The sequence below is a fragment of the Acomys minous genome (assembly GCF_964271855.1).
Source record: "Acomys minous genome assembly, chromosome: 9".
In the NCBI taxonomy this organism is placed as follows: Eukaryota; Metazoa; Chordata; class Mammalia; order Rodentia; family Muridae; genus Acomys; species Acomys minous.
In genome coordinates, this window is record NC_140490.1 from 115,744,945 (window position 1) to 115,772,140 (window position 27,196).

A 27,196-nucleotide genomic window follows, 5' to 3' on the forward strand; every position below is an offset into this window, starting at 1 on the left:
GAAAGCCAGACTCAAAAAGACAACCACCACATGTTTTCTCTCATATGATGATCCTAGATTCTAATGTGCATAGATGTGTATATAAAGATGTGTGTATCTGGGAGTGGATTATGAAACTAGAAAGGGGAGCACAAGAAAGAAAGGAGAGAGAATAAATAAAACAGAGGATAAAGGATCGCATGACATGAAAGTAGAAGTGGGGATTTGGACTGAGGAAGAAGGGGATTAGTGAGTGGGGAACCAGGACCACGAGAGAGGGGTGCGGAAAGGAAAACAAATAAGAGCGAAGCATGGGAGACTGCGCCACACGAGAACCTTACTAACTCCCCCCCCTGCCCCCCACCCCCCGCCCAAGCCTCTGCCCTATGTTGTCCCTGCCCCATCCACCACCAACAAACTTGAGCCAGGGACTGACATGGAGGAAAGTAGGAGATGATTCATTGTAGTTAAATGGTTAAATTGCTGCTGAGTAAGAACGTCCTTGTGTGAAAGGAGATCATGCTTTACCACGCTGAGAGAGGGTTCTGGATAGAAAGACAGCCCGGCTTCCCTGTGCTTTGCACACTGGGCGTTGAAATGCTAATATTCTACCAAGGATGTGGATTATTTGTGCCCTGTTCTTGCTTTCCTTTTTATTATTAAATATTTTTTACATATACATTTATATTATTACACCTATATACAATAAACTACCTAAAGCAAGAAGAACCATGATACAATCGGGAATTATATAAATGTTACATTCTTAGTGCTTTAGCTATTTGTATTTGGCAGCCTTGAAGGAAACATCTTCCCTATCTTGGCCCGTCTAAAATTCTGAATGTAAATCAATATCTATCATATCTTGTCATTATCAACTTAAAACATATCTCTAGACCTAAAAACACTTTAACCCCTAGACAACTAAGCTTAATTGTAAAATTAAACTATCTGGTCTTCAACCCCATCAGAGACACGAAAAGGAATAAACTTGATTACCTGAGAATGCAGGGAGTGCAGGTTAGTAGCTTTCCAAATGAGAAGATGACAGAGGCAGTTTGCTACCTGAATAGTCACTCAAAAACTATCTATAATGTTGGAGAATAATCTTTAGCCTTCAGGCCCAATATATCTGATAATCAGGAAGTATTGAGAACTTGCTTATCCTTTCTTGGCAAAGTTTGGCCATCGACTGCCTGCATCCAAGCTTGCCATTTTTAAGGCAGAATTCTGTCTGTGGTAGAAATGAGGACATTTTACCCAGTGGCTTGCTTGTTACATTTGAAGCCATCTCCATAAGAAAGTTCTTTGATGCTTATCATCCTCTTTGAGGTAGGCTGGGTGTTGCCAGGAGTTAACCTGCCTCATTATCAGTGAATCTTTAAAATAATAAAAACATTTTAAAATGCCACATTCTGTATGTCTCTGAGGATTTTGAAGATCTTATCTAATTATTTTACCTTATCTTTCTATAGAATCATATCTATCTGTTTCACCTAAGATGTATATTCTTGTGATAAAAATAGACTAGTAACATGACCATGATTTGATCAACTAAGGATTAATTTGTATAACTTATTTATCCTAAAGTGCCCTGTTATTTCATCATGAAAGTTTTAATGACATCTGGAGTAGGAACAATTATTGAGATTCTTATTTTTTAAAAATCTGAGGTCATGAAGATTTTTCAATACGTGTTTACTGAGATGATGCAAAAACAATTAAAAAAATTGTGTTTTAGTCAGGGTTCTCTAGAGTAAAAGAAGTTATAAAATGAATCTATCTATCTATCTATCTATCTATCTATCTATCTATCTATCTATCTATCTGTAATTTGTTAGAATGATTTACAGGCTGTGGTCTAATAATGGCTGCCTATAAACAGAAGGTCCAAGAGTCCAGTAGTTGTCCAGTCCATGAGGCTGGGATCTCAGCTGGTCTTCAGCTGAGTCTTGTGGAAGTAGACTCTAAAATCAGTGAAGCAATGGACTTGCTAGGAAGGTGAGAGGAAGCAGGCAGAGAACAAAACTTCCTTCTTCCATGGCCTTGTACAGGCTTTCAGCAGAAGGTGCCGGCCAGATTAGATACAGATTAAAGATATAGATTAAAAGTGTGTCTTCATACCTCAAAGATACAGACTGGAAGTGGATCTTCCCACTCCGAGCTAAGCAGAAATAACTCAGAGATGTACCATCTATTTGGGGGTTTTAGTTTATTCTAAATGTAGTCAAGTTGACAACTAAGAACAGCCATGTATGCCCCTTGTCAATATGACATACAATAATGCTGTGATTTCCAAATAACGAAGTCATAGTAACACCTAAACATAACAAATGTCCCATGTACAACTGAAGTGCATTATATATCTAACCAAGTCATAATTATGCCTAGCATGATATAACCATCCCATATATAAGCATGAATGCATTATAAATTTAAAGTAGCTCCAATGCCACTCGAGGGACATTCTTTTATGATTTTCTTAAATTGGAGGTGACAAGTAACCTTAGAAGTCAGAACACTGGGTAGGAGACTTTTCCTAATTATAAAAGCTTGGTGGGTGCATTGAAGATATTTTGTTTCAGAAAACACAGTTACTGGCTAAATTAATAGGTTTTCACATTAAGCTGCTCAAAAAATTCCAGAACAAGAGTATTTCCATGGTCAGTCTAGAAATAAATACTTAACATTACCAAGAAAGGGAATGCAGGAAAGCCCTTTTCCTTTCCTTAATTGAAATGCAGAATCCAAAAAGATAAGGATAAATGTCATGCAGCAGAAGACCCCTCCCCACAATACGCTGTTTATTTGCCTCCAGTTGCTTTGCAAACAAGAGGAAGACACTTTTCACGCACAAACCCTAGGATGCCCTATCAGTTGGTACCAGGGCTACAATACTGCAGCCATAAGGCCAGGGACCTTGCTATCAGGCCTTCCTTTGAGTAACCAAAACATGCCAGTGGTGGGAATTTCAAGTATTTCTCTCATTAGTCAACATACTTTCCACACAGTGACTCAACTCTGATGCATCTGAGGCAAGAGATCTGCTTCGTAAATTGGGTGTAACTCCTCTGTGGGCTGGAGAGTTCTGCTTTTGGAATGCCAGCAGAGAAGAGTTATTGGTAGAGACTGATTGTCCTAATACCTGAGCTCTTGGGGGCAGACTCAATAGAACCTTCCATTACTTACAGAATGCCTAGCTAAAGCTCCTGGGTTTAGACATACCCAGTTAACACAAGCTTTTCCTTCTATGCCTATGTGAAAGACTCAGAGAAGCTCTTGGGGGTGAGGGTTCCAGCACTTTCAGTAACACCCCACTTTGCCACATGGCAAGAGCATGTGTGCCCTGGCAACAGCAAAGTGAAGTGAGGTGGCAGCTGAGTTGAGGCTCCATTTACCCTTTTGACTTTGCCTCTTCCACTTTTTTCTTGACTGGAAGCATCATGTAATTTTCTGTTTCTAAACTGTGAAGTCTTGCTCTTCTAACCTGAACATTATACATCCACATCACAGTCATCTTCTACAACAGGTCTTTGGAGAAAACTATACACAAAGACCTGAGATGCTTGCTGATCTCTACCGCATCAGTACACATTAAAACAGTGGCTCTCCACATTCCTAGTGGTGGACTCTTTAACGCAAGCCCTCATGTTGTAGTGACCTCAACCACAGAATTACGGTCATAAAACAACCATAAAAATTTCATTTCTACTTCATAACTTCAATTTTGGTACTGCTATGAATCATAATGCAAATATCTGTGTTTTCCAATGGCCTTAGGTGACCACTGTGAAAGGGCCCTTTGACCCCCTCCAAGGGGTCATGACCTCCAGGTTAAGAACCACTGTGCTAAATAAAGTATAACCATGATGGTGAGGTGAGCATGTATTTCCATTCATTCCTGTGGCCTATAAAGCCGTTGACATTACTAAGTGCTGACATCACAACTCCCTTTCCTGTAGACTGAGTTTGCTTCCTGGCATACTAATGAAGTAAGGGTTTGGCAAGGAGTCATTGTGACATCCTGGTTATTATCATGTGAATACTTGTCCTTGTCACCACAACTTTATTCCCTCTCTTTAAATGCTTCTCCTTAATTACTTAATTGGCAATTGATTAAAAACGTAAAAGCAGCATTAGTCAAGAAGAAAGGAAGATGTATATTCTCTGAAGATCCGATACCCCATTTTCAGTATGAAGCTAGAGAAATGGACAAACCTAGATTTGGCTAAATGAGAAGACTTCCTGTTGATGTTGAAGAGAGATGCTAACACTCTCCCCTAAGGCTTCATATATCCTTCTTTTCTTCAACTGTTTATCTGTCTTAACTTATTGCCTTAGCTTCTAATTACTCATCTTCTCCCCATTTGCTGATGTCCCAGCTGCTTAACAATGATGCCGATTCACAACAATGATCCTGCTTTTCCCCATCTGAACTCTATGTCCGTGTGAGGGACAAAAATCAGCATTTGGTAGAAGGAAGTCCCAGGGGAATGGGTCATGTCAGGGAGACACAGGCGCTGACTACGAGGCTTGGAGAAACACCATGAGGAAACACAGGCACAGTTTCACATAAAACAGCCAGAGTCCTGGAGAACCATACTTGGAATAGAAGACGTATTATGGAGGATAAGGCATTTAAGAAGGAGATCTCCTAAAAGCAATATTTTACAGAACCGAATTGGTGTTTCTGTATCCCACAGCCCTGGGCTTAACAGTTCAGCTTTGAGATGTCTTAGATGCAGTAATACCTTGTTGCTTCCTTACTCCCCAGGGCAGAGGAGAAACCCATCAGTGGCTGCCATACTGTAAATAAGAGAAGGAGACACCCGGAAGCATATGACCAGTGACTCCTACACTGGCGTAATGGACACAGTGTTTGTGTCCGTAACGTGGGTAAGGAGGTAGAAGGTCATGAGAAACACACACAGACCAGGTAAGCAGTTTTGTGCTCAGCTCAGTACCTGTATTCTGTAGACCAGGAACTGAGCTGACGAAGCATGGAAACTGAGAGGGCTTCTAGTACAGATTGAATATTCCATATCAGAAATTTTTGGGGGCCATGAATAGCTCATATTTAGATTTTTTTCCCAGATTTTTGGAGTATCAGCCCCTATGAGATGAGATATGTTGGGGGTCGGGGTGGGGCCCAAGTCTAAATAGTAATAGACTTATATTTCATTTGTACCTAATTCACATATCATGAAATAGATGCAAAAACTTGTAGTTTCCTATGACTTGTCAGAGGACGTTGGTGTGGGGGTTTTTGTACATGTCATGTTGATGCTGTCACGTCACCAGTTTGGAGCATGATGGGCTTTTAATTTTCAGAGTAGAGGTGCTTAGTATGTATGGGTGAAGTAGTAATCAGTAATGATAAACATCCGCCCAATAGCTGTGTCTTCCATCCTTCTGAAGAAACATTCTAATTTCCCTATTGAAGAAGATGCTTTCCAGATACAGACGCTCCTGGTCCCAGAGGGTCATGAAACACAGTGTAACATAATCATCAGCTATGCATTTTGGGTAAACCTTTTTACTCTTCTGTCATATGGTCTGTTTTCCCCTCTATTTCTCCTGTATCCTTCTTTCTTCCCACTACATAGACACAGAGCTGTAAAGCTTGAGTAAGGAGCAATGCCCTGTCACCATGAGACGCTGACTTGAAGATAAGAGCGAAGTGTTACATATGGAAGAACGCCAGATCCTACCACTTTTTTTTTTGTACTGAACACAGTGCATGAAGGATTCTCTGTCAGCACATCTTTTTTTTTTTTTTTTTACTATAATAAAAAGTCCTACCTTTGTTTAAAGTTAAAAGAGGGTATTAATTTACACTTCTCAGTTTCAAGGTCTTGTATTTGGTGGTGATCTTCATAGATCACTGGTAGAGTCCTGATATGGCACAGAGCAAGGGTTCCTCCTGTGGGTCTTTTATAGTTTCTCTTCCTCCTTCTCATAACACTCTTATCATAGGGGCCATATTGTGATGACCTTATCTAATCTCAATTATCTTCTGAAGGCTGTACCTCTAAACAGCATTTTTAGACCACATTTCTATTTCATAATGCACAAATTTAAACAGATAAGTCCCTGAGAGGCACACTAAAGCCCGGTACAAAATGTAGAATTCCATTAATATCTCTATTAATATTTGCAGTTGAATGTGTGAGAGAAAGAGAGAGACAGAGACAGAGACAGAGGTTCCAGTTTGACTCCATTGAGTTCCTGGCAACTGCGTGTGTGCATGTATGTGCATGTGTGTTTGTCTGGGCTGTGAAGAGGAAAGAGCGAGGAAGAGGGACAGAAGCATCGGTAAGTCCACTACTGACATTTTCTATTTTCCTCTCGGTTCCATTTCCCAGTCTTCATGCTGCGTAGACTCCCAGAGGACTGCTCCATGCGGAATGCATCAGGAATTACTTGCCCTCCGCCCTTCTGTTGGGTTTGGCAAGAAGAAGGCTTTGGCAAGGGCTCTGGAGAGAAGGAGGGAAGTAAGACCAGGGTTTATTCCTAGACCTTCCCAGCTGTTCCTTAGCTAAAGGCCACAGCTCTTTTGAGATGCCATACCCTACACAACCCGCTTTCTAAGTTTCTATGGCCACTTCCTTCCTTTATCTATTCAGGGTGGGGCATAGGGTTGGCTCATCACTCCTTGTTAGTTTTGCTAGGCTCTGCTGACATTTTTACAAATGGTGTCTTCAGGAAATCTCTCTAATTTGGCCACTAAGCCCCAGAAGTAGAGACATAACTTGACATGCATGGAAGCAGCTCAGTTACACCAGGTAATGGTAGGGCAAAGGATTATTAGAAGTCCTGGAAAAGGCTACAATGCAGAGGGAAGAATCCATACTCGGACACCAGGACATCTGAGGAAGACTCCTGACTAGACTCTTCCTATCTGGGGGTAGCCACTGTCCTTGTCTATAAAATGATAATATTAGGGTCTGCCTTGTAAAATTGTAGCCTAGACTGAATACAATATACATGGAAAGAACCCCAATTCCTGTGACTTTATAATCAACCCACAAACGTATTACTAGAAATTATTATTAAATGCTAAAGAACAGACAAGTGCCGGCTGCTTCGGAGGACTTCCGTGGAGAAAATGAAATCTATACCAAATGATGAGACTGGATTCACATTTTGCTATTCAACAGTTCACAGCTTTTACCCTTCGCTCCACCTCTTCTCTTATCATGCCTGTGGAAAAGCTGACAAGAAAGCCTAGTTCTGTTTGGGCCCAAGTCAAACTCTAATTCTGTGCCTTGTATTGTAATCTCCAGTCTCATCATCACTTCAATAAAGTAGAGAGCGCCCCCTTCCTTGTTTTTCCACTTCTGATTTCCTCGAGAGACCTGTCCTGCTCTCTGCAAATACCTTGTTGATGTAGGGTAACAAACCTTTTTGTATCGTTCTGGTATACATGCACAAAAACTTTGGCTAGAAATCCACCTGCCTCTCTACAGGGGACACAACAATTGTCTACTTTTTAAAAGCCACTACAACTAATACCATGCATCTGTCACCCATCCTGTGAGAAAAGGGGAAACTCTTGGACAAACTGAACTTATCCTGACCTCTCCACAGTAGACGATATTCCAAAACTAGAAAAAAAAAATCAGCTGAGTGACAGAAGAGAAAGTTCTGGTCTTCTCCACTGTGAGTGGCCCAGTGAGAGGCGCACCAGCATCTCATCCAGATTAGGTGGTGGCCTGTCATATTCACAGACCTTTACCCCGGCACAACTCATCCTAGAAAGGTGCCCAGGCCTCCAGGAACAGACATCAGAATTATTGGAGGATGTTTTCAAAATTACAGACGTGGAGTGCCTAGTCTCAGACCTGTGGAGTGAAAATTTGCTAAGAAGGCTCAGCAAAGAGTGAAGTTGGAAAGCTAAGCTAAAAATAAGTTCCCCCAGTGAATCTTAATAAATAGTCAGAGAATTATAATAGACCCATCAATTTTGACACTGGGCTTAGTTTATAATAGCTTTTCCTGATTTTTAAGATTCAATCCTACCTGTCCCTATTACTGACCTCTAACTTTCTCTAGGTACTCCGAACATGCCCCCTTTCTCATCTTCATGATGTTATTTTTTTTTTAAAGTCCACTGAATCCAATTAGTACTGTGCATATATGCATGAGTGCAGGGGATTCACTGAAGGAGGGGAATCTACCCTGGCTATACCTCCCAAAGAAAACCAACTACTTACTCCCATCAGTGAGCAACTGCCAATGCCTCCCCAGCTAGGGGCTAGGGCCTCACGAGCACTCCAACATGACTTCAGTGCTACTTGACTTTAGTGATATTCTGGTCCCACTGTTTGCTACTTGCTCTGCTGGTGGTGTTATCTGGTTACAATAGAATATATCTCCGTGCCTTACTTTTCTCATCTGTAAAGTGGGATAATGTTAAAATGTTGAAGAACATGGTCACTAATACAGAGAAATATCAGAATTGCTTTGATCATGATGAAGGATTCCATTGAGAGCTGTCTTACGAACCAGCCAAACAATCAGAAAAACAAAACCTATTTTTCCCCATAGTCATTTCATAATAATATTATTGATAGTAACAATCAGCACAAAGTAAAATGACCAATAATTGAAGTTTCATACAGGGAAACTTACAGAGGTGAAAATGTGACTGAATTTCTGTATCTCAATGCCCACATTTTTACATGCAAATACCAAATAGTGGAAAATCAGACTTGACAGACAAAGCCAACACCAAATAAAACTGCCAACAGCTAAATTGGCACATGTAAAAATTTACTATTGCTTAAAAAAATTGACAGAAGAATCTAATATTTTTTGCTAAGTTTAGTATAAATAATTTGACCCATGACAATTGGATTTAGTACAAATAATAACCATAAAAGAAATTGCAATTACAGAAACTATAATCATTAAAATTTGATATGAATAACAGCAAAAATATTCCCATATTAAATAATAAATTCATTTAAACCTTATGTGGAAAATAATTGATTCCAGTGAAAAGAATTTCAGCAAATTAAAATTGAAAATGGAAAAAAATGGAATTATATTAGTCTTTTAGAATATAAAATTTACCCAAGAATTAAAATTAAAATAGCCCAACAGAAATGAGAACTAAAACACGTAATCCTGGTTTCTTTCTGTTTCTTAATGTAGGAATCAAAAGGTTCAGGATGTGGACCAAGGTCAAAATGAAATGGTTTCCGGTCAGCGCTGTGCTGGGTGCTGTGGTGAGAAGAGGGTCAGACAGGCTTTGAACATGGGGTGGAGCTGTAGAGCATGAGCCAGAACACGCACTTCTGCAGGTCCAGGTGCGTGGGCCCCCCGTGGCCAGCCGCGGAGAGACTGGGGAGAAAGAGCACCAACGTCCTTCCATCCTTTGTTCATTTTTTTTCTTGAGCTCCGGTTCTCTTCTTATAATTTTGTACTGGGATAACTGCACTGTAACCACAATCCTTGAACCAGTCAGAAGTAACTGGTTTTTTGTTTTTTGTTTTTTTTTTCAAAATGAAACTTTCAGTATGATAAAGAGAAGATAAAAGGAACAGTGACGAAGGATGTGAAGGAGTTAGACCCTCGCGTCAGCTGGTGGGACCGGGAAACGGTGAAGTCACTTTGCTCACGCGTGCTTTTGGTGACGTCATTCATGTGAGGAATGTCGGAAGCAGTCTGAGTATGGAGGAATGAATGTGTGGGCAAGATAGGGAGTGTTGGCTCACAATAAGAAACAAATAACCAATACAGCCGTAACATGGACCATCTTTGCAAACATTCCACGGGGGAAGAGTCCGACAATAAATGACCATAGTGCGGTCAAGCCCTATTCATATCACACGACCCGAGTAGGGATAGTTATGAAGACAGAAGGCAGGCTGTTCCTACTCCTTTCACTTTCACTTCTCTGGGTTTTATGTCTATGGATCTGGAACTGCTACAGTGAAAAAGAAACTCAGACGGCGTCTGTTTCCCATGGCTCCCTTGCATTCCGTTGTGCCACTTTATAATTCTGAAATTTGGCACACGAGCAGAAGTTGTAAGTGTGGTCAAGGTGACGAGACATCTACTTTCATCTATTCCTTTCCCCCTTACCCAACTGATTCTAGGAAATCAACAAGAGCACTGGAGTACTGAGATGGAAAATTCCTGGGCCCTTAACTCCCTGTGTGTGTGGGGGGGAACCCCAGCTGTCACTGCGCACGCTGCACTGGGCTGATCATCTCAGTGACAAATAAGCAGTTCATGTCATGCTCACTAAACAGGAGTTTCAAAAGCCGACACACTTTTTGACAGTAACAAAACAACAAAGGCATCTGTGTCGTTTGTTATCGTTTTTGTGGTTTTGAAATAAAATATAGCAGAGACTGGGAAATGGCCAAATATAGAACCCAAAGAGTAGAGGTCATGGATAGATGCGGTCTGGGGGAGGGGGGCTGGCTCTTCTACTCAAAGTCTTATTGTTTATTGTACACATCCATAGCTTGACATCGCTTTAGACACTGGCGCACTTTGTTGAATCTCAAGTTCATTATACAAATACCATGTCAACTCTGAGCCATCTGTCCAATTTTTTTTTTTTTGTAGTTCTATTCTTTGGACAGCCAGGCCTATAGTGAGAAAGACAGACAGTAAAACAAACACAAATCCTAAGTGCATACCGTGTGCACTATATTGGGTGGTGAAAAGTGGCACGTTAAGCACAGAAACAAGAAACAGCAATGTTGTTCAGATTTAAGTAAGACAGGCAGGTAATACGTCACGGGGAAGACAGCAACGAAAGCAACATTCCATGACAACAAAGACAGGAGCATGACTTGCAGACAGAGGCAGAGGCAGCAGCAGGTAGGTGCTGTAAATAGCTAATTTCCAGAAGGAAGGTGGACTAAAGGGAGTTGGAGGTGAAGGGCCAGTCATGGGGGACCTCTCCAGGGATAACTTTGGATTGCCCGTTCTATTCTTTCGGTCTTTGCTTTAGGGCACTTCTCAGCAGCATTTAGTTAAGGTAGCCCTCTTCTTTTCTTCCTTCTTTCCTTTCTTTCTTTGGAACATTTTCATCACTTAACTTCTATGGCACCAAGCTTGTTTCTTTTTGTTCTCTGGGTGCTCCTTCAGAGATGGTCTTCAGTACTGATTCCACTTAGGATTCCAACTTGGGCCTTTTGGCCCTCTCTGTCTGCACACACCTACTTGTTACTTCTGTTAGGTGCCAGTGACCTCCAGCTGTAGATCTCTAATGCAGATTGTTCTGCTGGGAACTAGAAAAAATATATATATATATGACTATTTAAATATGAATATATGAATATTTAAATATCAAGCTTACAAAGTCAAAGCATCCTAGGTGAACTCAAGACTTTGTGAGACGTTATCAGAAGGCCTGGCACTGAGGCGATATCACAGACCTGTCATTACATGGTGATTCTGTGTGGAAAAGAAAGGGCGGCACCTGCAACTTCATCAACCCATGTTTATTTCTTTGCTCAGCAATTAGTCTTAGACATAAATCAACGGGAAGGACTAGTATGGGTACAAAGATGAACACAGCTAGGTTACTGCTCAAAAGGAAATGGCTCAGTTATGTCAATACAATGAATTTAACTACTATATTTATGATACAGGACATGTCTGTTATAGTGGCATCATGGCCTTTGTAGCAAAAGTCAACAAAAGCCTAGTGTCTGCACTGTTCGCTCAGTGTGTTCTTCAACTGTCTACTGAATACACTTGAGTACATTATGGTCCTGGCTTTAGAAAGAAAGGGCACTTTACTTTTTTGGTGATGATGATAATGAAGTGTAAGTCACTTAAACACTCCATAGTTGTATTTATGGAGCGAGATATTTCCTTTAATGTTATTTTATAGGCAACAGGGAAATATCTGCAAACATATTTTGGATAACAGACAAGTTTGTCAGGGTCTTGAGTTACTCCTTACTCAGAATGCAATAAGTATCTTATGTTAACATGGAACATTCATGCTTTATACAAGCAGGTCTTGGGCAGGTTTCAAAAGATCTAGAAAACAGACTTTGTATAAAGGTAACTATGTGCACAGGGGAATGATCAGTCTATCCCAACTGCCCCAGGATATAGATTAGACGTTAAAGATAGTTCAAAACAGTTTGAGACAGTGAGAGCTTCAAGCTCTGGAGTCCACCGCTGCAGGAACAGGGGAGTCAAATGGAAGGTGAGAAGTTACTCCTGATTTTATCACTCGGCTGGAAGCTCAGTTCCTTCTAGTGCTGAGGCGGAGACTAAAGCCTACACATAAGGGGGGTGGTGAAAAGAGACACCGCTCAGTTTGCTGTGATGGAAATTGACTCACTTGGAGTATGGAGCAGGGAGGAACTTTGACTTTGGCCATTCTGGCTGGCCAGTTAAGGATCAGGAGCTCAGCCACTGAGGCAGCTCCCTCTTCTAACTTAAGTCGCAGGTAGGAAGCACGTACGGAAACTAAGCACCTTCCACCTTAGAGTGTGGAGCTCACTCAGCCGGCCTGGCCACATCTCATCATGGTGGAGTCAGTGTAGAGCACTGTGAACGTCCGTCTTCGGGGTGTTTCTTCTTCCGTATGTCAACAGAGCAGGTCCTCTCTCAGTCACACAAATGCCATTGGTAGAAGTGGTGTCATCTTCCCTTTACAATAGCATATTAAAAGTGCAGAACAGTCACTCATTTCATTCACTTCTTTACTTAACACTTCTTTCTTTTTGATGTCTGAGAACTGCGATAGACAATGGAAGTAAAATATAGAAGAAAACAGCTTAGGACTCAGATCCTCATGGAATTTTCTGTTTAATGACTTCATTAGCATTTTCGTGATGACTTGTCTATTTATGTCTTTTCATTGTATATTTTATCACTATAAGTAAAAAAAAAAAACTAATGAAATAGAGAAATTAAACATTCTTCCTTCCTATTTTTACTGTTTCCATTAAGTTTCCTTATATATCATACCCTTTCCTACATTTTAAGTTTCATGTTATTTTTGTATATTTTGCATCCAACTTTTCATTCACAAATGATTTCTGAAAATTCTTCTTCATGAATCTCATATAACAACTATGCTCAAAAGTTTGATTTTCATAAATACAGGAAACTCGACACATATTGCTTATTTATTCTTTTATTCTAAAGTAATTAATTGTATACAGTTCTGCAATAAATAACATTGAAGTTGGCTTCTTTTTTTTTTATTCTTAAACTGTTTCATTTAGAGACTAAAGAGTTGGAATTCTGTAAGCTGGGGTTGGGAGACATATTTCTTTCATGTTGAATGAGAGAAGGCACCGATTGCCGTGAGGCACTCATGTTCCTCTAACAATTTCTGAACAACCAGCACAAGCTACAAATGCAAACTCAATTTGTTAATGGATATATTGTAAGAAGACTTTTTTTCTTCTCTTTACTAAAAGTGGGAAAGAAAGTAGAAGGATATATATACATATATATATATACATATATATATACATATATATGTATATATATATTAATACGATCACCCATAAATCTATTCTAAGCTGGATTCAAACTCTTTATATATCTGAGGATGACCTTGAACTTCTGATTCTTCCACTTGTACCTTCTGAGGACTAGAATGGCAAGTATGTGCCACCATGGGCGGTTTATGTAGTTTTGAGCTCATACATGCTACATATGTGTCTACCAACTGAACTACATGCTTCACCATGAAGACATCATTGTTTTTGGTTTGAGGGGGAAAGAAAATCTCATGTAGCCCAGGCTGGCTTAACTTTTGGTTGTGAATGTGATGAGTCTAGAATCAATTTAGGGATCTGAAAGGTCATTTCCAGAAAGAATTAACTAACAGGGTGATGACACTCCCCCACCCTGTGGGGCATCTTCCACCAGGCAGCCCGAATATGAATAGATGGGAAGGAAATTTACGCAGCTTAGTCACCTGCCTCCACATCTTACTGGTGAATGTGTCTCGTTGTTGTTGCTCGCCTTTGATGACATCACAATGCAGCTTCCTGGCGTTTAAACATGCGTTGAAGACCAGAGATTCTTCAGGAATCTTCTAGGGCTTCAGCATCAGATTGGGTCTGCCAAGGCTTTTCACCGAATGGACTGGGTGGGTCTCAGGTTCTCATCTTCTCCAGCATGCAGACTGCCGTTGTTGGACCACTCAGCCCTGTCTTGTAAGCCAAGCTACTAAATAGCCCTTATAATATATTTATTATTTTTTGATCCTGTCCTCTAATAAAAGCCATTGAAAATTTAAATTATTCTTAAGTAGTCACAATTAATGCTGGCTTACTAGAATTCTAAAATTTTGGTTGAGTGTTAAAATGGCTGCATTCTTTGGTAAGATAGACTTATTTTTGCCCAGCCTTATGATACCTTCTTTGCTGACTCTTTTTGTTGTTTATTTTTGAGACTGTAATTTAATTAAAATGTTGCTCCTTTTTCTTTTATACCTCCAAAATTTCCACATACCCCTTCCCACTGTCCTTCAAATTCATTGCCTCTCTTTTCATTAATTGTTACTTTATGCATATATGTATTTGTATATGCACATACATTCTTTTTTAAAAATTTTTATTAATTTATTCAGATTACAACTCAATTGCTATCCCATCACTTGTATCTTTTCCCTATTCCCTATTCCCCTCCTCTAGGTCTATGACAGAGGGGAACCTCCTCCCCGACTACATGGTCATAGGCTATTAAGTCTCATCTTGGTATTCTTAAATATAACCCGTTCAGTCCGTATAATGTTACTTGTATGTATATTTTCAGAGCTGACTATTTGTCGCTGGAACACCAATTGGTGTGCCCTTCCATGGGACCATGGGACCATGGGACCAAAGGACCACCTTTCCCTAGTAACATCAGAAGCTCTACCTGTAAAATCTCACCAAAAAGACGCCCCAAACATGAGCTGAACAGGGTTGACACCAACAAACATGCCAAACGGGATGGGGAAAAGCCCACGATGCCTTCATCCCAACCAATCTTGTTTACCCTTACTCATTTCCTTCCTGATCAAATCAGCTTCTTTCTTCTTCACCGGGAGAAGAAGGTGCGCCCTGTTAGCCGTGTTGGTTTGCTTCTTCAAAGGATGAGGACTTTGGGGTGGTTATTCCTGTTAGGATTCTTCCGGCAGTCATCACGGGACTGTCTCGAGTGGAAGACAAGCAGGGACTAATGAGGAGCCGGAAGCAATGGAGCAGTTAGGTGGAGCCCCCAGCGCGGCTTCTGGATTCCGAGTGCTCTGGGCGGCCTACTGGGCTGCGAATTAGCCACAGCTGCTCACTCTCTCACTTCCCCGTCTGCCACAGCTACCAGCAGCTGCTCGGCTTTCTTACCCCACATCCAGATGGAAACAGCTGTTCTCTCTTTCTTCACAATAGACAGCAGTGGCTGACTCGTTTTTTGCCCCAACACATGGGCACCCATTCTATTTTTCAGTTCTAAGAAAATATGCAAAGGCTTCAGGAAGCTTGGAATGGGGTGAGGAGAAAAGGGGTGGGGACAATCCAAGAACCGCTTAGATACGGACGGAGGAGCCTCTGCTGGTGAGCTGAAACGTGGATGAGAGCGCTCTAGCTATTCCTCCTGTAATGCGGGCACCAGGACTTCGTCCTTGGGGAGACTTTCGCCTTAGAAAGCAAGGAGACATGAGCAAACTCAGGAAACGGAGCACCTGGGGGATCCTGGGAAGTGCTCTGGGGATTGGCTTTTGTTTCTGTATTTAAGAAATGTTTATGCCAGCACTCAGGAAGCAGAGGCTGGTGAATAGCTGTGAGTTTGAGGCCAGCCTGTTCTACAAAGTGAGTCCAGGACAGCCAAGGCTACACAGAGAAACCTAGTCTCAAAAAAACCAAACCAAACCAAACCAAACCAAACCAAACCAAAACAAAACAAAACAAAACAAAAAACAAGAAATGTTTACAGGCCAGTAGTGGCGCAGGCCTGTATCCCCAGCACTCGGGGAGGCATGCTGATCTCTGTGCATTTGAGGCAGCCTGGTCTACAAGGCGAGTCTAGGACAGCCAAGGCTACAAAAGGAAAGCTTGTCTTGGAAAAAAATATCTCACCTTCTTCTGGACATGTGGTAGGTGCTAAATAAACAACCCTGCCTCGATGATGTGTTTATACATATCTGCAGGCATCATTAGTCCTGTCAACTAATAATGTCAAAAGGTAAGACTTTACTTTTCTCTTTGGTGCCTGTGGGGTGATGGTGTATATGTGTGCATGAGTTCCTGCAATTGCACATATACGTGGAGGCCAGAGGTCAAAGGTGATTGTTTCTCGCAGTTGCTCTCAACCTTATGTTGAGACAAGGTCTCTCACTGAGTGTAGGACTCACAGATCTAGCTAACTGGGTGGCCAGTGACTGCTAGGAATCCACACTTGTCTGTTCCCAGGCGCTGGGATTCTGGCCTGCCACACTGTGCTTTATAAGTAGGTCCAGGGGGTCTGGACTCTCAAGCCCTCAAGCTTGCACAGTGAGTAAGCCCTTTACAAACCAATCCATCTCCCCAGACCTTAAGTGAATTTTCTCTATTGAGATTTCCTTGACCAAGAAAACATTTCTGGTTCTCATTCCCACTTTCTGTTTTTCTTCCCCACAGGACTACAGAGAGGTTGGAAATGAATGAGGGGCAGTACTTTTATTTAGTATTTTTTGTATCTTTGCTATTGTGCATTTAAAAATATTTGTGTCATTTTCATCAGAAACCTAGGAAGTAGGCCTTTCTAGCGGCACTTAGCTGATGCCGAGGCATGACAGGGCGGTGAGCAGCTGGTTCCATGGTCTCCTAGTCATGGGTCTCCACTCCAATTCACAGCAAACCAAACCTCCAGTCCCTGAAAGACACACCAAGATGGAAGGAAAGGAAATGGAGTCATCTGTTGCCGGGCTGCAAATCTCTAAATGACCCAGATATCAATTAAAAAAAAAAAAACTTCACGGAAAACGACCTGTTTGTAAAAATGACAGTTTTGAGGAGAGTGAGCAGAAGTCAGATGCAGGTGCCTGCCATTCTGTGCCGTTCTGACCGTCTGTTTCTTCCCTTTCTACCTCTCAGAAAGCAGAGAGTAGTGATGGCTGAGTCTTAGCAATACCGTGATTACAAAAGCAGACGGGCAATCAGCCCAACAGCTTTGTCTCCAATAGAAATTCACCCAAACCTCACCTCATCATTTTAAACTATAGTACACAGCAATAAAAATGCCCTAAAAGGTAAAATAATAATAATAAAAATCAGAATGCACATGTTATGGTTCTATTCACAAGTCAAAGTCTCTGCCTTGTTCTGAGACTTTTTTTTTCTTTTAGGCAAAATAATTAAAAATAGTTTTAACCAACATATGGGAAGGCTTGATACACTCTCAAGACACCCTGTGTTCATCCATTAGCATCCAGGCTGTGTGAGTGTTGGTCCTGTGTAACACGCAGTGGGAAAGAACTGGCCGAAGCTCTAAGAAAACTTCCAATGGCCGGGGAACCATTTAAAAAATTCTCCTTATCCTTGTAAAGAGTTCCCAAACTTTTAGGATGGGGTTTCTGGGGCTGGCCAAGAGTCAGCCTCACTTAAAATCCTGCCAAATTGAGCATCAACAGCTCATTTGGCTTGGGAGAAGAAGAAATGAGAAACAACTGACATTTGTATACTTGAAATTACGAGCTGCCTCTCAAACAAAGAGACCAAACACTTTCAGCTTGTTTTACAGTAAACACACACAGTGGACAATCGGGTTGACTAGCAGCTGGCTGTACATATGTGGGGCATATGTGAACACATATGCATACATAAAACTCCCATATGTTCACTTAAAAGGACACTGTCAAGTCATTTTATGACTTTTTTTGTTCTCTGGGCTCCATTGTTTACAAAATCTTCTTAGAAGCTTAAAAATACAGTCTTTTCCCTACTGATTTTTGTCCTCCTTTTTTTTTTTTTTAAACTAAGTATTTTGAATGACATTCAACTACGTGGGGCTGGTTCTATTTAAAGCACAAACCCACCTCATCACATACAGCAAAGCACATGGCTGTAATGGGAGTGGAGCACAGAGAGAGAGAGAGAGAGAGAGAGAGAGAGAGAGAGAGAGAGAGAGAGAGAGAGAGAGAGAACACTTCCTGAGGGAAGGAGAGCAACTGTAGTGTGCCTTCAGGGCAGACAGTTTACGCGGCAACCTGGAAGACTGTTTTCTGGCAGGCTACTGTTTTAGTTGATGTTGGATATCATAGGTAGAAGCTAGGCAGCGGGAGAAATTCCGCTCTTTAAAACACATTTTGGTCATGCTTTTCTAGCTTTTATCTTAAGTAGCAATCCTCTTCAGAAATCCTTGGGATTTTTTTTTTTGGTGTGGGGTGTGGGGGGGGGGCGGGGTGGAGGTGGGGAGCTGTAGAAAAATCAACCCAAAATATCTCAAAAGCATGAAAAACTGCTCAGAAATCACAGACGGTGAGGAAAACCGAGAGTGAAATATTGACAGGCGATCGATCAGCCAATGTCCACTGTTGCTGGCAAATGGCAAAGCACAGGACCACACACTGCTAGTGAAGACACGAGAGAAAGGCACTGCCGTACACCAGTGGTGAAACTTGAAAACAGAGTTTTGGAGGTAAATCTGACAACATTAAAAAAAAAAAAAAAGAATCAGAAGCATATACTTTATGACTTGGGTTTGATCCCTGGTAACTGTGCGAAGGCGGAAGAGACATGAGAGCCAACTCTACAAAACTGCCCCCTCGCCTTTAGAAGTCTGTTGTGTCGCGTGCACCAACCCACACATAATACATTTTTGGCAATGTTTCTCTGGTTTTCTCTTACATAACAACACTCTTAAGCCATTCTTGGGTTGGGAAAAAGTACTGTTAAGTGCGTCTGTCTGAATTCACAGTTCATATCAGTATTTTCCCTCCCTGGAGTCTCACCATAGAAACACAAATCTGTAAATATGGAGCCACAACACTTCTATGGAAATATTATTTAGTGTGGCAAAAGTGAAACCAAGCAATTTGTTTATTTAGTAAGAATTACTGTTGAATAAGTTAAGGCATTATCTGCATGGAACGGCACACACTCTGTCAAGGGTGGGGTGGAAGGAGTGTCTCCTGGGTGGAGCAAGTTAAGAGGAACGGATGACCATAAGAGCTCACTTATAAATAAATGACAGAAGGGGCCTTTGTGTGCATTCATTTATTATTGTCACCTATCACCTACCATCTGCCATTACTTCACTTAAGAGATAAGGGTGAGCACACACTAGGACAATTTTCTTTTTCTTTTTTTTTAGAAGAGATCAAACGGAAAGGGAAGAGTTGAGTAAGAACAAACCCATACAGCCACATCAATGCAAAACTGCATATGAGTATATGCTTGCCATAATTTTTGAAATATTGTCTCAAGTGATCTCACCTACGTTCGAGGTGTTTGAGGATGAGGATAAGAGACCGTGTGAACACTGTGGTAGAGAAGAGCAGTACTTGGGGTTGGCTCTTTGCACTCCCAGGATAAGGCCTAGATGAGCAGGCCACCAGGATGATGAGCAGGCCACCAGGATGCTGACGCCACCGAGTGGTATGTGAAGCGACTGTTGGCCTTTTTTTCTTCACCAGGGCTAGAACCTCTTGGCTTAGCTTTGTCTCCCATGGTAACTAGTAGCTTGTGCAAAGCTCCAGTTCTTTCAAGAATGGGACACACGGGTAGGATCCTGACTTCTTACATGAACAGGAAGTATACAAACTGTATAGAGAGCAAATAGCTTTTGCCCTGATATTTGAGTTCTTTTTGGTTCTTCATCTGGGCAAATATTTCACTGTGCCTGTCTATCAAGTTTTCTAACTACTTGGACCAGTTCTTACAACTGTGTACCTCTTCACAGTCTCATCCGTCATGCGCATTTTGTGTCTTTATTGCCGTTCCCCTAGACTGGCCTGTTCTTACTTTTCTAGTAAACACTCAAGGGCCAGCCACATCCTCCCTCTGCTTTGATTCAGCCACAACCCCAACTTCTGTGCTAGGCTTCCTGACTCTCTACTCATTTATTAACACTAATTACAGGTGTCCAGGTGTTTCTTTGTCCCCCACAGCAAAATCTAATTTCACTGCAGCAACTTGTAACAGGTGACCCTGATGCCTGTCTTTCCCAGAAGGGGCCCACTTTACCTCCATTGGCCCAGTGTGACTACTGTGGCTTCATTCGCCACGACAGTGCTCTGATTTTAAAAGTCTATTACATGGTTACATAAACTCCTTACCTATGCGCTTCTCCTCCTGATGCATGCAATAAATAAGCTAAAAGAAAAATGTGCCAAACTTTTGGTGGTGGAGTTATTTAATCCAGGTAAGGAAAACTCATGCTTGAGTGAGTGAGAAAGAGAGAGGGAGAGAGGGAGGGAGAGAGAGAGAGGGAGGGAGAGATAGATAGATAGATAGATAGATAGATAGATAGATAGATAAATGTATATCTTTTAAACACTCAAACATTAAATTCAAATTGTTTAGATTGATCACTTTATTTAAAAATTTATTTTCTTTGGAATCTAAGTTGATTTTTTGAGTTCCAGTAAGAATTTATATTTATAGTTTTAAAAAATTTACATGTTAATATTTCATAGAAAAGGGTCCCAGGTAGGACTCATAATTCATCATCAAATGGAAAAATGTTCAGCTAAATGAAAGCAAAAGCTCTAATCACTTTGGGCAGGTACCAACACGCACACTGGAAGCTCCTTCAGTACCAAAGGTGGTCTCTCACTTACCCACAGCCAGTGCTGTGCTTGGTGCTGAAGTGCTGTTGAGTAGAATTTGCAGTGGCCCCTCAGTTTGTGTAACTGGTCTTCATGGCAATGACTTTGGGTTTAAGTATTTTCTATTTGGTGTTATCCTGGCTGAATCTGTCCTATTTAAAGCCATGTTTCCCCTTCGTTCCTTATTAGAAATGCATTGAATTATCCTCGTAGGAACAAAGAACTTGTCTGTGTCTCTGGCGTGGAGCAGGAGAACACGCTGACCCGTATAGGCTTGTGGGTGTTGCGTCATTGACTGCTCTGTCTCCTTCTCTGATGGCCTAGACTTGAACTACGTTAGAGCACAGGATGTGGGTGTTTAACTGCAGCTACTCTGTAACCAGCTGAGTCATTCCTTCATCATCTTTCTTTTGTCACCTGCTGAGTACACAATGACAAATGGGCAGGGCATCCTGGAGGGGGCTTTCCAGTGGACGGGCACACACATACACGCACAGTGGGTGAGGCAACTTGTGCTTTCTTTTCTAACATGATTTACTTTCTAACATGGCTTCTTGCTTATATTAGCATCCTTAGGAGGAGAGTCAGGCTCCAAACACGAGGGCACAGGGGGCAGATCTTCTCTCTTTAAAGCATTTTTTTAAAAAAATTTTCTCTCAGCGTGTATTTAGTGGCTCTGCATAATTTAGATACGTGATCCCAAGGTTTCTCGTTGTTCATTTTAGGAGATAGATGCATATTATGTAGCAGAAGTCTGAATCTGAATCCCTATTTGTAATTTGCCAGGTTTTCTTTTTACCTGGGACAGAACCAGTGACTTATCTGTATTTTAGGTTGCTTACCTGCATCATGGGGCTATACTCTAGTTCCTGGGCTTTATGGTTGGCTTTTTTTTTTAAAGATGGATTTTTTATTTTGTATTTTTTAGATAATTGACAAAGCGCAAGATGTCCCCACTAGTCATTGTTCTGGTTCTGGTTACAGATCCGTGTAGTTAGCACTAATCCTAATTTTAGAGCATTATTTACTATTCTCAAACTCCGATTCGCCCTGAAGCCACCAGCAATCACTTTCTATGCCTGTTCAAAGTATGTGAAATGCATTTGTAGTGCCACCCAAAACCCAAACCGTTTATAAGTCCCATAGAGATGTTGTCAGTCATGATGCTGATGTGACTTTTAAAAATCAACATTGTTGCTGTTATCTTTGTACTCATCCAACACAGTATCTGAAAACCAACAACTTGCAGGATAAAGGAGAAAGACAGTGGAAACCATCACTCCCTTAGCATTCTAAATAATGTGTCTACATATGCAAATTAGAAATATAATCCAAGTCACAATAGGGTCAATGTTAGAGTACTTTACTGAAGAAAGAGACCTTAGACTGGGCAGTTGGCCAAGTGCAGAATTGCAATCACAACACTCAGCTCAGAGAGGAAGATCATGTACTCCAGGTCAGCCTACGCTGCAGGATGAGACTTCATCTCAAAAATCCAAAATGAAATTCAAAACAAACAAAATGCAAAGAGCTCTTACTGGAATGGTTTGACACAGTGGTACTGTTTACTGATCACAGAAAGTAAGCCTCAAGTCCAGAAGGCCAGCAAGTGGGACACTTAATCTAGGAAATCAATGGACTCTCAGCCTCTATTTGTGCTGCGTGGGCTTGCATCTGATAATGATTTCTAAAGCTTTTTGACGCCTGCAAAATGGCTCATTAATAAGTGTGATGAGAACGTCATGCATTATTTATATGTTACAACTTAGACACAGGACCGCATGGCAGTCATTTTTACAGTCTTATCTGTTACAGTTTCCAGAGCCTGTTGTTTCTTGAGAGAGAACACATCGAGTGTGGACATTTCCATCCGTAAATCCTCCACTGGCTTCTCTCTGCTTCCTGGATGATGCTTAAACTCCCTGGCAGAGCATCTTGCTCTCCCCAGGCCCTCCTGAGAGCTCTTTAACTGATGCTCCTTTGGCAGAACCACCCAGACCTTAAATCCCACAGGCCTGGTACTCTGGTATTCTCTGTGCTCTCTTTTCCTCCACAAAGTTAGAGGAAAGATCTTCTCTCAAAGAGTTTAATGTTGAGGAAAGAGAAGGATTAAAGGTACTTGGAGGGGATGCGTTTGGGGCATCCGGTGGTGAGATTCCAGTCCTGTAAGGAGATTGTCCATTTGTCTCTGTGACCCAAATTCTTTTATCTGCCCCAAGTAATTAATTTCAAAGATCTACTTTTTTTTCAGTTTATATCCTTCCCATGAATGACTCTCCTCTTTTCTCTCTTCCCTTTCACTTGAGACGGAAGAAGCTGCTTCTCCTGTCTGCAAATAAAAGCCCTCGTACGTAGCAGCAACCTCCTACCCCATCAGATCCTATGTCTAGTTTGGTGAATTCCATCTTTTCACTCTGATTTCTACTGTGTGACATGCTTTCTCGTGGCCTTTCTTGGCAAGATGTCTTCCATCCTGCATCTGCCTAGTGAACTTATTTTTATTACTTCACCACTTGGCTTAGCACTTCTGGTAAAGCTTTTCCTGGCTCTGCTGAATCCAGCTAAGAGACCTCTCCCTCTAGTCTTACTGCACCCTGTATAGCACAACGCTAGGAGCCAACCTTTACTATGTGTCCCAAATGATTACCTTCCTGGATATACATTAACTAGCTTAATCCTTCCGACTACCTTATATAGGAAGCGCAGTTATTGCCACTCTACTTTATACACCCTGGGACAAGAGCAGAGAGGTTAAACTGCCCTAAAACTTAGTTAATAAGTGGCACACTCAGAGCTTGAAGTAAGCCGGTTGTGTTATGAACGACTGATTTCCACCATCGCTCCGAGGTTCTTTATGGTTCCCTCTCATAAATGTGCTTACATGTCTGGCTCCACCTCCAGGCGGAGGGGGGTTTCACTTGGTTCAACCTGCAGTTTCGGGAATCAATGAGTGCCTGGCACATGGGAAGGTCAGTAAGTGAGAGAATGAACCACTGAACAAATACCGCTTTGACATTTGTAATGAATCATATATTTTACTCAATGTGATTTTAAAAATTTCTTTTCTTTGTTTGGTGGACGTTTAAGGTGTCTGAAGTTGGAAGATGTTTTGGTGATGATGCAAATCTTTAATAGGCTGGCTTCTTGCTCTCAAGTCAGTATACTGGAAAGCTGTGCTAAAGTGCTACACCCCCCCCCCCCCCCGCCAATCCACTGCATCACAGGATCAAGGCAACATCAGTGTCAGATTGCATTTGAGTGCTTTCTTCTTGCCTTCTCTCCCCCAGAGAGAGCATCTTTCCTCTCCATTTTGTTCTCTGTCCTTTCTCCCTCAGAAGCAAGGCTGTGACTGCGGCTAAGAACTGTTTGCTGATAGTGGAAATCGCTATGGTTTTGAAATGAGCCTATATAGGCTTAGATACTGACAAATAATTGCCCCGACACGAGGTTTTGTCAGAACGGTTCAAAAACAGAAAAGGAGGCAGCATCCTGACCACCTCCCCTACCTGACTCAGCGTGCTGTGTCAGCGTGCGTTAGCCACGGCGCTTTGCTTCGTTCTCTTTATTTTCATCACAGCCTTCACTGAGGTGAGACGCTTCTGGAGAATATACCCTGAGAGACCAGCCGCTGTCCTCTCTCCCAGTTCCAGGCTTGGGCATCAGAGTGGGCAAAGCTTTTACCAGCTGCTGGTCTCCTAACTCTCGGCTGCCTGTGTTAGAAGGATGGGTGATTGCTCATCCTGCTGTGAGGATATCTCTTGAATCAGCTTAGCTACTTCCTGTTCCAGAAGCAACAAAAACGAGACAAACTAAAACAACCCATAAACTGCCAACCTTGACTCCACTTTCCAGCCCTGCCTCTGCCATTTTTGACTAGTTGCCACAGTAACACCTATGCACTCCAGGCATCCTTTCTTTCAAATGCCTATGCAGCCTCTCCTTGACCAGGATGAACTTGCATATCAGTGACTCTCCCAAAAGGACGTCTGCTACACTTCACTTTCTCAGTATCAAAGTTGCATTAAGTATCCCTGTTGACTTAACACAAGCTTTTTCAGGGGGAAATCAAAACCATTGGCTCTTTTGCTTTAGGTTTTAGAACAGGATGTTAGGTGAGTTCTTTATATATGTGAGTTAGTAGCTTTTCTAAGTTAAATTCTTATAGGTCACTAGGGGTCCTTTTTATTATTCTGAGCTAATGTCCAACCACAAAGAACTTCTCCAGAGATCTTTTACTTTTTCCTCAGAGACTTTAGCTGTCATTTGAAGAAAGAAACAAAATACAAAAAATGCAAAAATCCCTCCCTATTCTATAGACATTCTTAGCTGGCTTAGTGAGCCTTGGCTATATAGTATCAGAAAGCAGGCACCATTTTCCTGATGGAGGTGTATAAGGAGCCCTTCTGTGCATCGGCTGATTCAAACCAGAAATCAAGAGCGCCTCCTCTAACCCTAAGAACAAAGTAATGCTGGCCAGTGTGCCATGGGTGCTTTCAGTGTGATGGACAGAGGCAGTCTTCTAGGAAGGGGCCATGCAGGCCACTAGACAGTAAGCATCTGCACACTGAGGGAGATGGGACCACTTGCCTCTGATGTACCAAATGGCAGGGTTGGGTGAAGAGGTCCCTGGCCACAGAGCCTAGCTCTTGAATCCACAGACATGCAAATCTAGAGGTTCAGTGATTAGGGGGCTAATAGCTACCTTGACCCTAGAAGCTTTGTTTGGCTTTACTTTTTGTTAGGCATATGTGGCAGAAAGAGGTGCTCGGGGCTTCAGTGTCAAGTTAAGATAAACGTGTCACATGCACCAGCAATTCCACCTTTCCCCAAGCCTGAAAAGCAATCGATGCAAGTAAGCTTGTTTAAGGCAATCTGTTTCTGCGAACTGGTTCACGCACCCAGCGTGTCGCAGTTAGATTTGGGGATTTAAGAATTCCCAGCTCCGTGTTAGCCCATTGGTACCTCTAGCCTCGAACAGAGCTTTTATCCTTCATAGAAGGTACTAACTGCAGGTTACAGAGCTCTTTTAATAACATATCACAAATGACACAGTAAGGATGGTACACTGTCATCCAGAACCAAGCCGAGAGAACTGCAGAACTAAGCAAAGGGGACGTATCTACAATGGAATCATAGCTTAAAAAAAAAATCCTAGTGGGCCAAATTGTTTTCTCAGTCTTCTGCTTTGAGGATAGAAAGATAAATGGCATAACTTAAGAATAATTTATTTTCTCAAATTTAAAATAAAAAAGCCAACCAAGTAACTTTTCCTCGCTTAGAAGTCCAGCTCTGGTATTGCTCCTAATTTTTGAGGCGTTTCTGATAGACCCGCTTTCACAACATTGTTAGCAGTGGGATGGCAACGGGTGTGGCTTCTAACGAGCTGAGTGCTCAGCAGAGAGCTTCTTCGGCTTTGTTCTTAACGCAAAACACTAGCGAAGCAAATAGTAGGAATTGTTTTTGTTGCCAAATTCATCTGGGAGTTTTCCTCATGTATTTTCCTTGCATGTGGGTGATTAATCATTATAACTATTGCATTAATATTGACTAACGCAAGCCCCTTGCGAATGTGAAAGAACACGTGCAAGAGAATCAGCTGAGTATATCACTGTATTAGATGCCATTGTGGGTTATCCCAAATGGGAACTGACAGTTAGGAAGTAACGAGTTAGCATCAGAGATTGAGTGTCTTAATAATGTGCCACGTTTTTAAGCACTGATAAGGTGAAGGCTGACTGTCAAACGCTGAATTCAACAAGAGCCCCGTAAATGCTGTGGGGCGGTCAGCAGGCGCTCATAGAGCTAGAACTTTCGGCATTGCCTTCTTGGGTTCTTCTTCCCTGTTGACCTCTGTGATTTTTCTGAACACCCAACCTTCTTTAGCCTCCATCTACTATTCTATTCACTTCTAACCGTGAGTGAAAAAAAAATGATCAAAACTAAAACTGGCTATTTGCCAGGTTATTTCTCTGAGAAAAACTGACACTTTCCAAAGGTCGTCAGAAACAAGACTGACAATTCACGTTAGAAGCTCACTATTGGCAGTGCTCAGGGGTGCCCAAGGCCTGTGGAGTCACCATACAAGAGGGTGACTGAGAGATGGAAGGATCCTGGGTTTCTCTGTAGACAATATGATGTTGCGTTGTTGTGTCTGGGTTCTTACGCTGGTCTGTCTTCTAGTTTCCCAGTGGTTCTATGCTAAGACTGGAGTGGGGATCGGCAGCTCTGCCCTTCCCTTTCAGTGCCACAAAGGATTGTTCCTTTTCCTACGGTGCACTTTTCTTCATGTAAATCAACACACACTCAACGTACATCACAAAAGGATGTCAGTGTTGGGGACGATTAGTATTCTTAGAATAGAACCCCCAGAGAACGTCAGAACTGCTGAAATGCATAGCCTCTATAACTCTCCTAACACATCGCTGAGGATGGGCAAACTGAGGCCCCTGAGCTAAACTCTAGTCAACGTTGGCTTTAGCCAGA